General features: G+C 37.4%; 1 protein-coding gene and 2 pseudogenes across 2 annotated transcripts in view; 1 reads left to right on the top strand and 2 right to left on the bottom strand.

The window, feature by feature from the left end:
- CELF1 (CUGBP Elav-like family member 1) overlaps positions 1-14,632 on the top strand; it is a 63,796-nt gene that overhangs the window by 11,992 nt on the left and 37,172 nt on the right. The gene's annotated exons all lie outside the window — the stretch shown is intronic.
- On the bottom strand, positions 47-165 carry LOC120610549 (uncharacterized; annotated as a pseudogene).
- LOC120610603 (uncharacterized) lies at positions 4,058-4,175 on the bottom strand (annotated as a pseudogene).

Below are 14,632 nucleotides of genomic sequence, written 5' to 3'. Positions count from 1 at the left end.
CTCACAGGTTCAAGGACCTTGTCAGCTTACAGTCCCTTATTTTTTATGCCTACAGCACCTGGTCTTCCTTGGTGGTCTCCCATCCAAGTACTGACCAGGCCCGACCCTGCTTAGCTTCCGAGATCAGACGGGATTGGGCTTGTTCAGGGTGGCATGGCCATAGACGGTAATATTTCTTAAAGGCAGCTTCCTGAAGAAAAATCAGATCAGGTTTTCTGAATTGCCAGATTGAGAAGATCATAAAATGCTTGGACCGCCACCCCCCCCCCCCCCCCCCCCGCAAAAAAAAAAAAAAAAAAGGCCTGCTGGATCCATCCCCAGGAATCCTAGTGGGTCCCCATGGTAACAAACTCCTTGCTTACAACTTGTCACTGTGTAACTGTCCCTGGGGTTCAAGAACTGTGTGGCATTTACTAGTCCTTGATAAAATGCTGTTGCACATTTGCAACAAGCTAGAAATAGAAAGTTAAAGGTTTTAATTTTCGTGTTCCATTAATTAGATGCTTTAAAAAGCTGCCTAATTATGGTAAGGTGCAGCAGTGGGAAGCTGGTGGGTGGCTGAGGCAAGCATAGAAGGAAGCCATAGGCTCAGAATGTTAGAATCTTCAGAGATTTTTCTTCTCTAGTCCTCTCGTTTTGCAAATGAGGGAAGCGAAATGCCTTAGTTAGGTTCACATAGAAGCAGTAGCAGAATTCCAGCCCAGGCTTTTAATTTTCCAGCATACTGTTCTCTTGTCTCCATCCATGCGTTGCGTTTACCATGCCTCTACTTTTCATAAATAAAGTCTCAGTTTCTAAGATTAGGAAAGGACCTCCTTAGAGGTCATGCAGGGAAACTTTCTATCCAGGGAAGGAATCTCTTTTACACCATCTGGACAGGCAGACTTTTCCTCTACCCTCAGGTAGGAGTTATCTGTCTAGTTAGCAAAACCCCACTGTCTCTTCAAGGAGAAGATAGTTTTACATGGATTTTCTATTTTAGAGCTACACACCTTTTCTCTCCTTTTAAAACGGCAATTGAAAGTCAGACCCAAATGTTTTTCATTAACCTGTTTATCTCCATTTAAGTCATGCTTGTCAGTCATGACAAGGCAGATAATTCTTTAAAAGAATTATGTCATACCCAGCCTAGAACTTCGAAAAGATAACACCATATTTGGAGTAAGCTAGTTCTTTAACAGGTGGGTGGAAGCGATGATAAATGCTATGTTCAGCTTAAAGTACTCTATAATGTGCTTAACAAGATGGAATGACTGTGAGCTAAAGAGGATCAAGAGAGTCTTCAAAGTATTTTAAAAGCAAAATTAAAAGCCAACCTGGCAAATTGTTTTGTACTTTTATTTGTGGTGCATTTATGAATACTTTTGCCATTGTTTAAGAGTAGCTTCATTTACATAGAAGTGAGTTTGAGGTTCAAAACCAACATTATTTTGGCAATTATTAATCACATACACCAAAAAAGGGATTTTTAGGTTCAATTTTTGTATGTTATGTTGCTCAGCATGCCAGTCATTTAATGCCCTTGTTAGTAAGTGCTTCAGCTTTTATTTTACTTTTTCTCTTTCAGAACTGCTTATTAGCTTGAGTTTTTTTTAATGCTTTCTAAGCAAAGCACAAATATTTATTTTCTAGTAAGAGATACAGAAATGTTTTCAGTTTCTGAAAACCACAGATGTTTTTCCTGGAATTTGCCATAAGAATTTACCATACCTAGAAATGGAGAATTTGGCTCCAATATTAATTTTTCTTTTTGTCTTACCAGAAAATTAAAGTGAAAATGCTCTTGGCAGCCTTTTGCTCTCTTGACTTCAACACAGTAGAGAATGCTATAATGAAAATGTGGCTGAGTTTTTAATATTCTGGAATTTCATGACCACCAGCACTTCTTGGTGTACAGCCAAGATAATTAAGGTAATCAAATATTTTAGTAATTAGCAGGTGTGCTCGGACTCTGAAAGAAATCTCTAATCCTAGTAGCTTCATTTCCAGTGTCCTTTCCCCTCATTTACTCTAAAATGTATTTATCATTTTTTTCTGTTCTGGCTCTTAATTTGACCAGGGATTTTGCATAAAAGTTCACTGTCCAAAGTTTTCCTTGGTAAGAAAATATGCCATGTTATAGTGTAATGAATAAACTATCCGTTGGACTTTATATTGATGGGGTGGGTTGGGGGTAGACAGATAAACCAACGGGGAGGGAGAGAGATACGGTTGCATCCTTACCGTTTTGTATACAAGGAAACTCTAGGTTAGAAAACTCAGTGAAGAGAGTCACTTAGGGGCATCCAGCTATTAAGTGGTAGGACAGGACCAGGCTACCTACCAGTCTGCACTCCAAATGCTATGCTGTTTTCCTTTACTTTTCTTGCTTATCGAGGCCTAGTCTCTTAACAGTAATGAAATAATTTATTTTTATAACCATTCCTTTTTGTGTGGCAGTATAATTTTTTAACTATTAGTAATGTAAATTTAGTGTCTCATTCTAGAAGTTCTTACCTGTGAGAACTTTAGGAAAAAATAAGCTCATCTTTAACTACCTTGATGAGATATTTGTGTACCCTAAACCGTTTACCTGTTTTCTTATTGTAAGTTAGGAACAATTCAACCCTAACAAGTGGCATGGAAATGTGGTTTTAAGGTAGGTAGCATTCATGAACAGAATCTTCAGGTCTTTTAAAAGAAATCTGTGGATCATAACGGAGTTCCTATAGGCAGACAGGTGGAGGTATCCCTTCGATGGGTTATTTAGTAGATGATAAAGAGGAATCATCTTTATTCGATTCCCTAGTGAGACATGATGTGACATCTCCTTTTTAATATTTTTCCCTTTTCTTAAAATCTGGTCCCCTGTTTCCCAACTCTCATGACCCACAGCCATCCTTTTGGCTCTGATACTGCTTCTTAAATCTAAACAACCATATTCCCATAAGCTCCTAGAGAAAGAAGAAAGAAAAAGCCAACCTTTCCAGGCTGCCTTTAGTAAAATGATCTTATCTGTGATCATGTCCTCTTTTGATTGGGCCCACATTGAAGAGGATGCCAAATGCTTTCTTGATATATGTCCTGACTAGCAATCTTGTTTTTTGAAGCCTCCATTTGCAAGTTGATTCACAGTGGGGAGAGCCATGTTCAGAAACTTTTTCTGATAGCCTAAATTGTCTTGTCTTTCATCTCTTTGCTTCTACTTATGTTCTTTGTATTTCTTCTTCCTTGAGCTTGCACCTTCTGCATAGTCGACTCTATTATATCATCTTTGGGGCTGAAAAATGAAAGTTGGAAGATTTTAAAGTTAAAGTACCCAGAATAATGTTGTCGCCCACATTGCACATATGTCACATTTTGAGTTTACTAGTTAAGCCTCTAAATATGTGCTTTATATACAGTATGTGCAGTGTGATGACTTAGGTTGCCATGAGAACCTAAAAATTTTAGGCTTAAATGGTTCAGTAAAAGACACATTTTTTTTTTCTTTTATTGTCTTAGGAAAGCTGTTTTTTCTTTTATCTAATATATGGTTTTTTTGCAAATTGAGATATTAGGCAGCAGCCATTCTCATGTATCACCTCTTGCTAGCAGATGGGTAGCTTCTTTGTTTGCCTGTTATCAGTCTCCTTCATTCCAGTCTTCCGTGCTCTAGTTTTTTTCCCTCTGAACCTGTCTCCTATTACTCTTTGCTACAGGATAGTTTTAGAAGTAGGGAACTGGAAGCTTTGCCTTTCTTAAAAAGTGCACCTGGTAAGAAAGGAACTATCTAGCGGGATATCCCTAAGCACACCTAAGGAATTCTCTCATGTAAGCCCCTGAGATAAGCTGTAGTGGTAAAATTTGCTTGAAAACCTTTTTTTTAAAAGCATTGTGAAGTTAGTCTCTCATCTAAAAACAATTCAGGTTTAGTTTGAATTGGAATACATTATTTTGAATAATTTCTTGGCCAGGGTAACTTGTTTATTCTTGACTGGGTTTAGTCATGAAGATTTTCTTTTTGGACCAGAAGTATAAGAGGAGGTGACAGGATGTTAGGGAACAAACTGTTTTGTTTTGTTTTTATTATTATTTATGCCTACAGCACCTGATCTTCCTAGGTGGTCTCCCAGCCAAGCACTAATCAGGCCTAACCCTGCTTAGTTTCTGAGATCAGACGGGATTGGGCTTGTTCAAGGTGGCATGGCATAGACCATTGACTGTGGCTCCACTGGGGTGCAAACCCAGGACCTTCTGCGTGTAAAGCAGATGTGCTAACTGCTATACTATGGAACTAGGTCCAATAAACTGTGTTTTGTTTAGTCTTGGGTTCTTAAAACTATTTTGGATCATGGACCACCTTTGAAAATCTGGTAAACAGTTATGGACCCACTTTCCTATAAATATAAATAAGTACATAAATATAGTTTATATGTATATATAAAATTTCGCACATAATATAAGAGAGTTCATGGAATTCGTGAAATATCCTGATTTGATCTAGTACAAGTTTTCACTTGAGGAATTGAGTCCAGAGAAGAGAAGTAACTTGCCAAAGGCTATACTGTGTGTTTATAGCTGTTTTGATTTTGAGGATCTACACTGAGTAATCAGCTTTGGTATATACAGTTGTAGTGTTTTGCAGTGTGTTCTTTATTTTTACTTAGTTGTCCTCTCATAGTAATCTTAATAAAGTACATAACCGATAATTAAAACTTTGATCATACCCCGAAAGGTAGCATATCAATTCATGGTAAGCTACTCCTTTGGAAATCAAAGTTGCTATAACGGCTGTTCAAAAAAATTAAATATATAAGCACTATACATCGTTCAGAGGTTTTTAATAAAATGCTGACCACTTGTATGCTTGTGTTTTGTGGGAGATGAAAGTGCCTTTACTGTAGGAATCCTGCTGTGTTCTTTTCCTTTTCAGTATAATCAAACAGGGTGTGGACAGGGCTCTGCCTTGCACTAGGAGATTTAGGTAGTGGGATTGAGAGATCAAGTTCGTTATCATCAAGCATCCTTTGCTTATTACTGTATTATCTACAAAGGGCAAAGAGAAAATTTCAAAATTTCAAACCGTTAATTTGCTGATAAATGTATTAAAGTAAGTAATTATGGACCAATTATATCTTAAGAATATGAAGGATTTTCTTTAAGTTTCAGGGAAAACATGTTGTTGGGGTCTACCTCATATATTTGCGTATTTATGCCCCATAGGCTTGGGATTGTGCACACATATGTACCAGACAGTTCCATGATGGAAAGGAGCTGGGCAGTGCCCTTTTTCTCTGGAGCTCCCCGTTATGACTGGATGACTTAGCAGTGTTTTATAACAGATCTCAGAGTATATCAGCATCAACATTTTTAGTCCTACCATTTTGTTTTCCCTATGGCAGCTGCGTGTTTGTGTTTTTGTTTTTCTTTTAATAGTGGTGTAAAATTTCCTCAAAAGGCTAGACCAAGTTCTGAGATGGAAGACTGTTTTTCTGAAAGTATTATGTGAGAGATGCTGAATTATGGTCTGAGTTCATTTTTATCTTTCTTGAGAGTATATTTTCTCTACAATGGGCAAAAACTATAATTTTGGTTACATGAGCAGTGTGGTATTAATTTCCTACTACTGTGAAACATTTTAGGTTTAAGTCATGTTACATTTTTAAATTATAAACTCAAGAAATTTCAGGAATGGTGGGGTCCTTAGAAATCATCTAGTACAAATCTTGTATCCTCACATTTAAGGTAACAGTGTTAAGTGGGATCCCTGGAAGGTTTAGGCCGGTCTGTCTTCAGTCTCTCTTAAATTTACACAGCATTTATAGTTTGTATCCCATACTTTAGCTGTAGTCATATACTGTCAGCCTTTATTATCTCATGTGTTAATCTTATCTAAGAACTAGATTATAAGTATTGGAGGTCAGTGATAATATGGCTTAATGTTCGTTCTGCAGCTCGTAGAATACCAAATAAATATATAGACAGTGTGCAGTAAGTACTTGGTTAATGACTTAAGAGTTAATGCACAGAATCATTTAAGCCAAATGGTCATGCATTTCTTTGGAGAGTTTATTTTACTCTGCTTAGAAATTACGCTTTTCATATATTTTCCATGGAGATAAATCCGAATGAATTGTTCTGAGCAAAGTAATTTTTGGAATATAAATATTTGGCTTCTGATTATATAAGCCAGCATCCTGGGAATATATTTTTAATATTATATCAGAATTTATTTTAACTTGTACTAACCTTAAAAAATAAGAGAGATTCCAAAATATAGTCTGAGAATTGGAATGAGACTGTTTTTCTGAAAACAGCAAAGGGCTAGTAAAGGTTAGGATGATTCACACAAATGGGGAGTAACCTTTTTTGCGTGTTAAATTCTAGAATTTAAATAAGTTACGCCTCACTGTTACTGCTGATCTGGTAAGAATCTGACCTAGTAAAGTTTTCGTAATGTCTTTTCTGTTTCTCGTGACTAAGTGAAATTATTGGGAAGTTCCTTGACTGAAATAGAATCTCTCAAACCTTTCTTCCAGCACCAGCCTTTGGGTTTCTGTTTCTTGTCTGGAGCATGTGAACATAGTGCATGTGTGCAAGATAATTGGGTTTTTACTAATGGCCCCCTTTCAGCAACCATGTATGGATAAAGCTGTTCAGGTCCCTGCTCCTCCCTCTCTGAGCACGGAGCAGAATCTGTTCTGCTGAAGCTGCTGTTCCACTTTTCAATTTTCTATATTTGTACAGCAACAGCAGGAGCAGCCCACTAGCTAGGCTGTGTGGCTGCCCTGTGCACCCATAACTGGTTCTGGCCTGCTCAAGACTAGAACTTTATGTTCTTAAGTGCATCCATCTGTCTGTGTACATTTCTGTGGAGGACTCAGGTTTTCAAGTTAAAGAGGTGACTCGTTTGTCTTTTTTTCTGTTTTGTTGATTACAAATTGTAGAGAGTGTTTCAGAATCTTCGGAATAGGGTGAGGAGGCAAGATTTATATTATTCAACATACGTTCTAGGGTAAAGAATGCCAAACTGGTAAATATAGTGTCAGAAATGGTCTTTGGGGTCTCTTACAAACTTACCTCATTAAAGTAGCAATGTTTTTTTTTTTCCTTTTGTTTTTTTACTGATCACAAAGATCAGTTCTTTGGAGTAGAAGTGAATTCCTTTCCTGGCACACAAATTTGCAGATATAAGTTTGAGTAGAAAAGGCTGAGACACTTCTACCCCCTTAGGAAATGATTCTGTACACATCTTTTTGGAGGAGGTTCCAGTAGGGACTACATTTCTTAACTTGGCTGTTGGCTGGGAAAGGAACTGTGGGAAATGCCCTGTTGCTTTGGGCTTTTCTATGGCTTGTGCTGTGTTTGCGCTGATTCAGAGTGCTTTGTAAAGTTTGGCCTTACAGAGGGCTTGCAGTGTGTTTTGGTGTCTTGTCTATTTAAGGAATAGTAGGGGCCATGACCTGTAGACAGGTTTCAGGCTATTTGCAAACAGTATTGAGTTTGTTACTGTATTTTTAAAGGATGCTTTCTTGGTTTGTTATGAAATATTCTGATTAGACAGAAATGAATTCCTCATCCTTGATCAACTAAAGTTTAAATTCAAGTTTATTTCTTTGTTTTACAGTCCCTCTCCCCAATGAGTCATAAGCATGTGCAGAGTTGGTAATAGAATTTGTCAGCTGAGTAGGGATGAGACAGTTCTCCGCATATATTTGTGACTGTGACAGATGAGGAGAGAAAAGGTATTTAAATGCTGGAGAAACACATTCACTGAGGCAGCTTCTTCCTGTGGCCGTGTGGTATGGTTGCTGAGTTCTGTGTGACCATTCGCTGATGTATTCTGACTCGAGTCACTTAGGAATCTGTTCTGCCACTTGTCCGTTGTCAGCTTTGGGTGTATGTGTTTGTTTAGGTCCTAGGACCCCGTGCAGAGTCTCTCATGGGTCCTGCATACTTAATGACTTACTAAAATTCTGTTTAGTGTGGCATTAAATAGGCTTCAGCTTCACCTTCCCTCTTTTGGCATCTCGCAGCGCCCATCTCATTTTACCATCCTAGTAATGTTTTCCTATTTATACTGTAAATCACTGTACACCCTCTGTGTAGGGGCTGTTATTGGAGATTAAACTCAGTGGCAGCTCTTTGATTTTACAGCCCAGCCTCAGTGAAGGACACTATGATTAGCTTTCCTTTTATTCTTGATCTTTTAAAGCAATTTATAATTTCCCTAGCCTCATTTTATTAGTTTATATATTTTTTTATTATATGCATTTTGAAAGCTTCAGCAAATTCCTTTTTGGTATGATGAGGGTGATAAATAAATGATTATAAATAAATACTCTTAGAACTAGTAATTTAGTATTTCATATCGAAGGTTACACTTAAACTGGATGCTAATGAGCCCACTTGGAGGTTGAAGGTCATCAGCCAGTCATTGCTTTCTCTCTTCCCCCTCCTTCTGATAGGAAATATTTCTGTATAATTTCGGGGACTCCGTTTTGAAGAGAAATATCTTCTCAAAGAATAAAACTTGAGACTCATCCTATCTCACCATAGACACTAACCTTAGAACCTGGAATAATGATGATGGAAAACGTTTATTGAGTACTTTCATGTGCCAGGCACTGTTCTAAATACTTTATATATGTAAATCCTCCAATTCGAACAAACACCCTATATGGTAGATACTACTACTATAACCCTTTTCCGAATTAGGGAACTAGTATGAAGAAAGTAAACAATTTACCCAAAGTTACCTGGCTAGTAAACCGCAAAACTGGGATTAGTAAGCAAGTGGTGTGACTCCAGAATCTGAGTGAAGGATATATCGTAGTCTTACAGTGAATATTTGTCTATTAAATTAACACATTCAGAATATTATATGGGATAATTGAATCATGAATCAGTCCAACCCAGTTTCATTTTAGAATTTCCTTATGAAAATTACTATATAACTTTGGTTTTGCAGGTCACTGTCGAGCAATTCGTTTATTAATGATAAAGAGCTGCAAGGCAAATAGCAAGTTCATGGAGTATCCCCCAAATGACTAGTTTATCTCTGCTAGTGCCAGACTATTTATTGAAGATATTGAAAGCTGAATTAATTTTAGCTTCTTTAACTCTTGTTCCCTGCCCTACACATCTTCAAGAGATGCTCTTACAGGGGGAGCATGAGAAGGCAGGACTAGCAAGTTTTGCCTAATCCATTAACAATGATTTATGTGAGCATAACAAGATAACAGGGAGATCTGTTCTGAAGACATGGGAGAATTATTGGTAGGCTGAGTAATTTCAGGGGAGGGCAGCAAAAATGTTATTCTGTCTTAGACAAATGTGATTGAATAGCGCACAAATTTGATTTCAACAGAGAAAACCAGCTCTTTTAAGATGTTTTAGTCTTTCTCACATTGATGGGAGATTGTCCCTTGCCATATTTGCTTTCCCTTGGATATATGCTATCCTATCTATGGTTTTTGTTTCTCGTTTAAGTCATGTCTTCTGAACAAGACTATAAACTCATTAAGGACAGAGATTGGGGGCCTCTTTTGTACCTTCTCTAGTTCTAGGTTTATAGTGGATGTTCTGTTCTCTACATGCATTTTTGATTGATAGAGCTCTGATTTTATAAAGAGCTTGTTTATATAAAAATGAAATCAAAGCACTGACAAGTTTAATTTTGTGGAACAGTGGGATTTTTTAGGAGTGATTTGAAGGAGGTGAAGAAGATCATATAAATGGGTATTTAAATGTGAGAGCACAATTTGGGAGTGATGAAAGCATGATAATTGAAGTAACTTTTTTTTTTTTAATGACGATATTAAAGAGATATTTAAGATTTGTCCTAGGGTTGTGCATCTTTTGAGATGAATCAAGCTATGCCGAAATACTCCCTGATTGGCTGAGTAAAAGTGTAATTTTTGTACTTTTTGGCATATAACCTAGCTATCTCAGGAAGCACCTCCAAGGATAGAAGTCTTTTCTGGTTTTGTAGGATTGTGATGTTAAGAATAGAAGGGAATTGAATAAAGTTTCTTGCTCTTCAACAGGACAGGATAAACCTCCTGAGACAAGGCCATATGGAAACATCCTGCATGAGTGCCCATGTGTTTGAGGGTGAGGTTGGGGCAGATGGTACAGGCAGGGTTCTTGGCTGCTTGGGTAAGGGTTTTGGAGATGACAGAAGTTAGATGCTAGGTGCTGTGGAAGGGCTGTTGTGTGTTGTATGTATTGGACATGTCTGTCTAAGAGGTGGAGTGAGCTCAGTGAAAGGATATTGATGTGTTGGGTAGTGCAAGGGTAAGATAAGGGAAGAGGTGGGGAGATGCTGACTTGGAATGATACCTGCAATTCAATCTTAACCTCCCCCTGAGATTAGGGAAAGGGACCCGAGATGGTGGTGTAAGAAAAAAGAATCCGGATCCCTAGCCTCTTCTGTTCTCTAGAGCTTTTAAGTAAGATATTGCAGGACTGTAGGATTTTTTTCTATTTAAACTTGAATTTGTTTTGATTTCCTTTTGAGATACTAGGCCAAAACTGTATTTATAGAACTTGTTTTGACATATTATTTCACCGTGTCCCTTGCCTTCCTTACTGGAATCCACCTAATGGTGCACTCTGCCTGGCAGGAGAGGTTGATTGAAGAAAATGTACACATATATACAGCTGAGTGATTGAAAATAGTTCCAAATTTTGAAAGTAGGCCAGCCATAAGGTTTGCAGTCCAAGCTGCATGAACATCAGTTGAGTTGCTAAGGTCGTTTGAAATGGTGTAGTGTAATTACCCAGCTCACGTGTGGTTTTACTGCTGGTTCACCTGGACAATGGCTATTTCCACACAAAAGTTTCAGGCAAAGCAAGAAGAAAAAATACAGTAACAAAGTGCTTGTTTTGGAACAGAGCATGAGTTGGGAATTTTTTTTGCTTTGTCCCTCATAGTTTCAAGAATTTTCTTTAAAATATTTTCTGTAGAATAGGCAACACATCCATATATAAACAATTCTACCAGTATTCTACATCTGCAACCTTGTTAGCAGTTTTTTCTTTATCCTTCCAGAGATGTTCTGTTTAAATATAAGCTGTGTGTAATTCCTTTATGATATATCTTGATCAGCCCTTAATAGTGGTTAGAACTGCCTTATTCTCTTTAATAGCTACAGTGTTCTCTTGTTTCACAGTATTGTCATTTATTTAACCAGCACTCAACTGATGGATATATGTGTTTCTGGCTTTTGCTATTATTATAAACAATGTTCTTATGAATGCTCCTTTGCATACTCTCTGTATATCAGATGCAAGTTTATTTGAAGGCTATGTTTCTAGAACTGGAATTGCTGGATTCAGAGTGCATGTGCAGTTTTCAAAAGTGATAAGATAATTCTCTTATATTTTGCAAATGATATTATCCATTGAAGAATATTACTTGTGATCAGAAAAGTCGCAATACAATGGCAATCAAACTACCACCCCAAACAGCTGCTAAAATGAACACATGACCTGAAATGGAAGATTTAAGAAATCTTCTGGAGATAAGCCTCATTATCAAACCTAACAATCATTGTGAGAGAAGAGGCAGGTTGCCTAGAATAAGCGGGAGTATCCATCCTCCGCCCCTTTTTTTAATTTTAAGGGAATTTGGTGATGATAGGTGAATCTGCAAGTCAGATATCTTTTTTACCTTCAAAATGTTAGTTTCACCTATTTATGCTCTCTACCAATTAGAAAAACGTTTATTGTCCGTAGCTCATTCAGTCCTTTACTCTTAAAATTATATGGAAATCAAGAGACCATTTAGTCATCAGAATTAGCTTTTAAATTCTAAGTCGTTATAACTAAAGTTTAATAATCACCTCAGAAAATAAAAGCAAAGTAATATTTTGAATTTTCCCCCCAAAAAAGCATTTTACAGACAGACACATTTTAGCAAATAGAATGCTGTCACTCCAGAAAGTACATGTCTCATTGGCTGGTTGTGGACCCTGGGTCACTTAATTTGTTCTTTTCACTTGAATTTCTTCATCTGAAAATGGGGGTGAAAATGCCAAAGAATCTCCTTTGAGCAGTCGGAAAAATAATTACAAAGTCATCTCCAGAAGGTTATGTATTATAGAAATGACTCTTCAAAGACATCAAGATTATAAGGTAATTTTAAAAGTAACTCTTGACAGTGTTTTAGAAAAAAATTAGTCACATTCTGCCTACATGGTACTAACATATGGTGCAGCCCTGATGAGCTGCACAAGTGGGCTGAAATTAAAATGCAGTTGGAGAGAGGAGCAGTAGTGACTCACTAGATGAGACAAATTTGGCCTTATGGCAGGGCAGTAAAACTAAGGCGGAACTGGTGGTCTTAGAACATGCCAAATTCAAGCAAGTGATACATGAATATTATGGCAAAGTAGAATGACTGAGCCTTGGTGTTTGGATTCGGTGCTTTGTCCTGTTTCAGACCTTGTAGATAGGCCCCTTCTGTGTCTTCAGAGCCCCCACAATGGTAAACCTTTGCTGCCTCTGACTTCTGTACATAGCTCCCTGTGTCTATGGAAGTAGAAGCCACTAGGCAAATATTCGACAATGATATGTCTGAATATTGGGTTCAACCTGGAAAGATAGAGAAAAGGTAGCAGTTCTTTTCAGAGAAAGCTGCGTATTAGCTTAGCTACCATATGTAAATCGCTACTGCTATATCCAGCAATTTGTTGCCCAGTTCTGACAGTGCTGCCAGGGAAACAGGAGGAGCTAAAGCCGAATGAGATTCCTACACTCCGCCCCTGGCCCCCAGTAGAGAGCTGTAGGGAATACTTAATGGAGATTTGAGAATTTGAGAGTATAGGCATTTTGGAAGGAAGTAGGAAAACAAATTTTTAAAAATATGTTTTGCATTCCCTCTCTTTCTTACCTGAGCACCTCCAAAATGGGATGGATACGTGTCAGGTGAGATGTCCTGTTGTTTAGGTGTGGGTATAGTCATATGGAAAGATCATATAACTAAACAGGAGATGAGATGGCAGATCAGGGAAACGAAGAACGGAGAGCCAACTCACCCACCCCTATCCAGCTTTAGTGTGCCACTTTTTTTGTAGCAGTTTAAGAGAATTTAATAATTATGATGGCTTTGTAAAATAGATGGTACATTTATTGGTTGTGACATGTAGAAAGATGCTATTGGCAAAGTCAGACTTTAGGCCACTTCTGACTCTGATTCTTAAATATGGGCTGCTCACAAGAAAAATGTTTATAATTGTTAAGTGAAGAAAGTAGGTTATGCAATAGTATATGCAGTATATTTAATTTGATAGTATTCATGTGTCTTTGTGCATGCATCTTAATATATGCATAGAAAAAAGCCTGGTAGGAATTAAACCGAAATGTGATTTTACGTAAAAATGAATAAATAGGTAAATTTTTTAAATCCTGGAAGTAGAAAAATTAAAAGGAAATAAATGCTTGGCGGGGGTGGGGGCGCTGCTTACAATGTTGCTTTTACCCAGATATCCATAATTTAAAGGGGGAGGGGACTTTTTTTTTACTAAAAAGTACAAATATTTATGTGTAAATATCTCAATTTATAAGTTAGAATAGATAAACTAGAGAATTCCAATTGAACAATTGAAGATCTGATATTATTCCAGGCGTCCTGGGGATATAAATAGAAAAGAGAAGGAGAAACTTGTTGTTTACAAAATGGTAGCATTTGTAATATGTTTCATTAACAAAAATTTAGAAATGACATTTACACATGGTTTTTCCCAGATGTATCTTTTATGTGGTAAGGATTAAACTAGATTTTGGATAACTTTTAAATCAGTTTGGAGGAAATAGAATCATGCTTTTAGCTGATTTAGCAATAGTCTGGATTATCTTGTCCTAGCCTCTAGTTTTATAGATGAGGAAACTGAGGCCCAGAAAAAGTGACTCAAGATCACACAAATGGCATCAAGCTTTCATCTAACATACAGTCTGTTTTGTTACTTTGAGAGCAGAGTGAGTCAGAGTGGGAGACCATCCTAGCAGTGGTCATGAGCCCCTCAGTGAGTCTGTTGAAAACTTTGGATTTTATCTTCAGGAAACCTCCATCTTCACACAGTTTAGCCAAAAATGTCATAGGGTTCACAGACCTACTTCCTCTTTCTCCAAAGCCCATCTATGGACTTTGAAGTGATCTGAGAGTCCCAGATTAAGAATCATGATGAAAAAGGAAAGGTTTTAAAATTGCTGCCACATTGCGCAGCAGTGTTAACATACTGAACTGTGCACTTAAAAAATGGTTAAGATGGTAAATTTAATGTATGTGTTTCTTACCAGTTTCTTTTTAAAAGGTGGAAAAAAAGAGTTGCCACTAAAGAAGAGATGAACTTACTGGCCATTGGAGAAGGATATGAGATTGAGATCTGTTTATAAATTCTTCTAGGGTCAGAGAGAGGATACACGTAGATGACTCAGTAAAGAGTCAGAAACCCCAGACATAAGCCTAAATCATGGAAATAGTAGCCACAGAGCAAATGTCACAAGAGGAAAAAAAGATTTTTGTATATCCCACAGAGAAAGTGTTAAATTTTATCCCTGCCAGCCACGACAAGTCAGAACTAAGCCTGGTGCAATACAGGACCTGGACTGTACATAGAGCAGCTTAGTACTGTGGAAGGAGTTGCTCTGGAAATGATGGGACTGG

This window comes from Pteropus medius, unplaced genomic scaffold (genome assembly GCF_902729225.1).
Source record: "Pteropus medius unplaced genomic scaffold, Ma_sr-lr_union100, whole genome shotgun sequence".
Classification (NCBI taxonomy): Eukaryota; Metazoa; Chordata; class Mammalia; order Chiroptera; family Pteropodidae; genus Pteropus; species Pteropus medius.
Note: the sequence above shows the minus strand (reverse complement) of the source record. Positions and strands in the feature narration are given on the sequence as shown.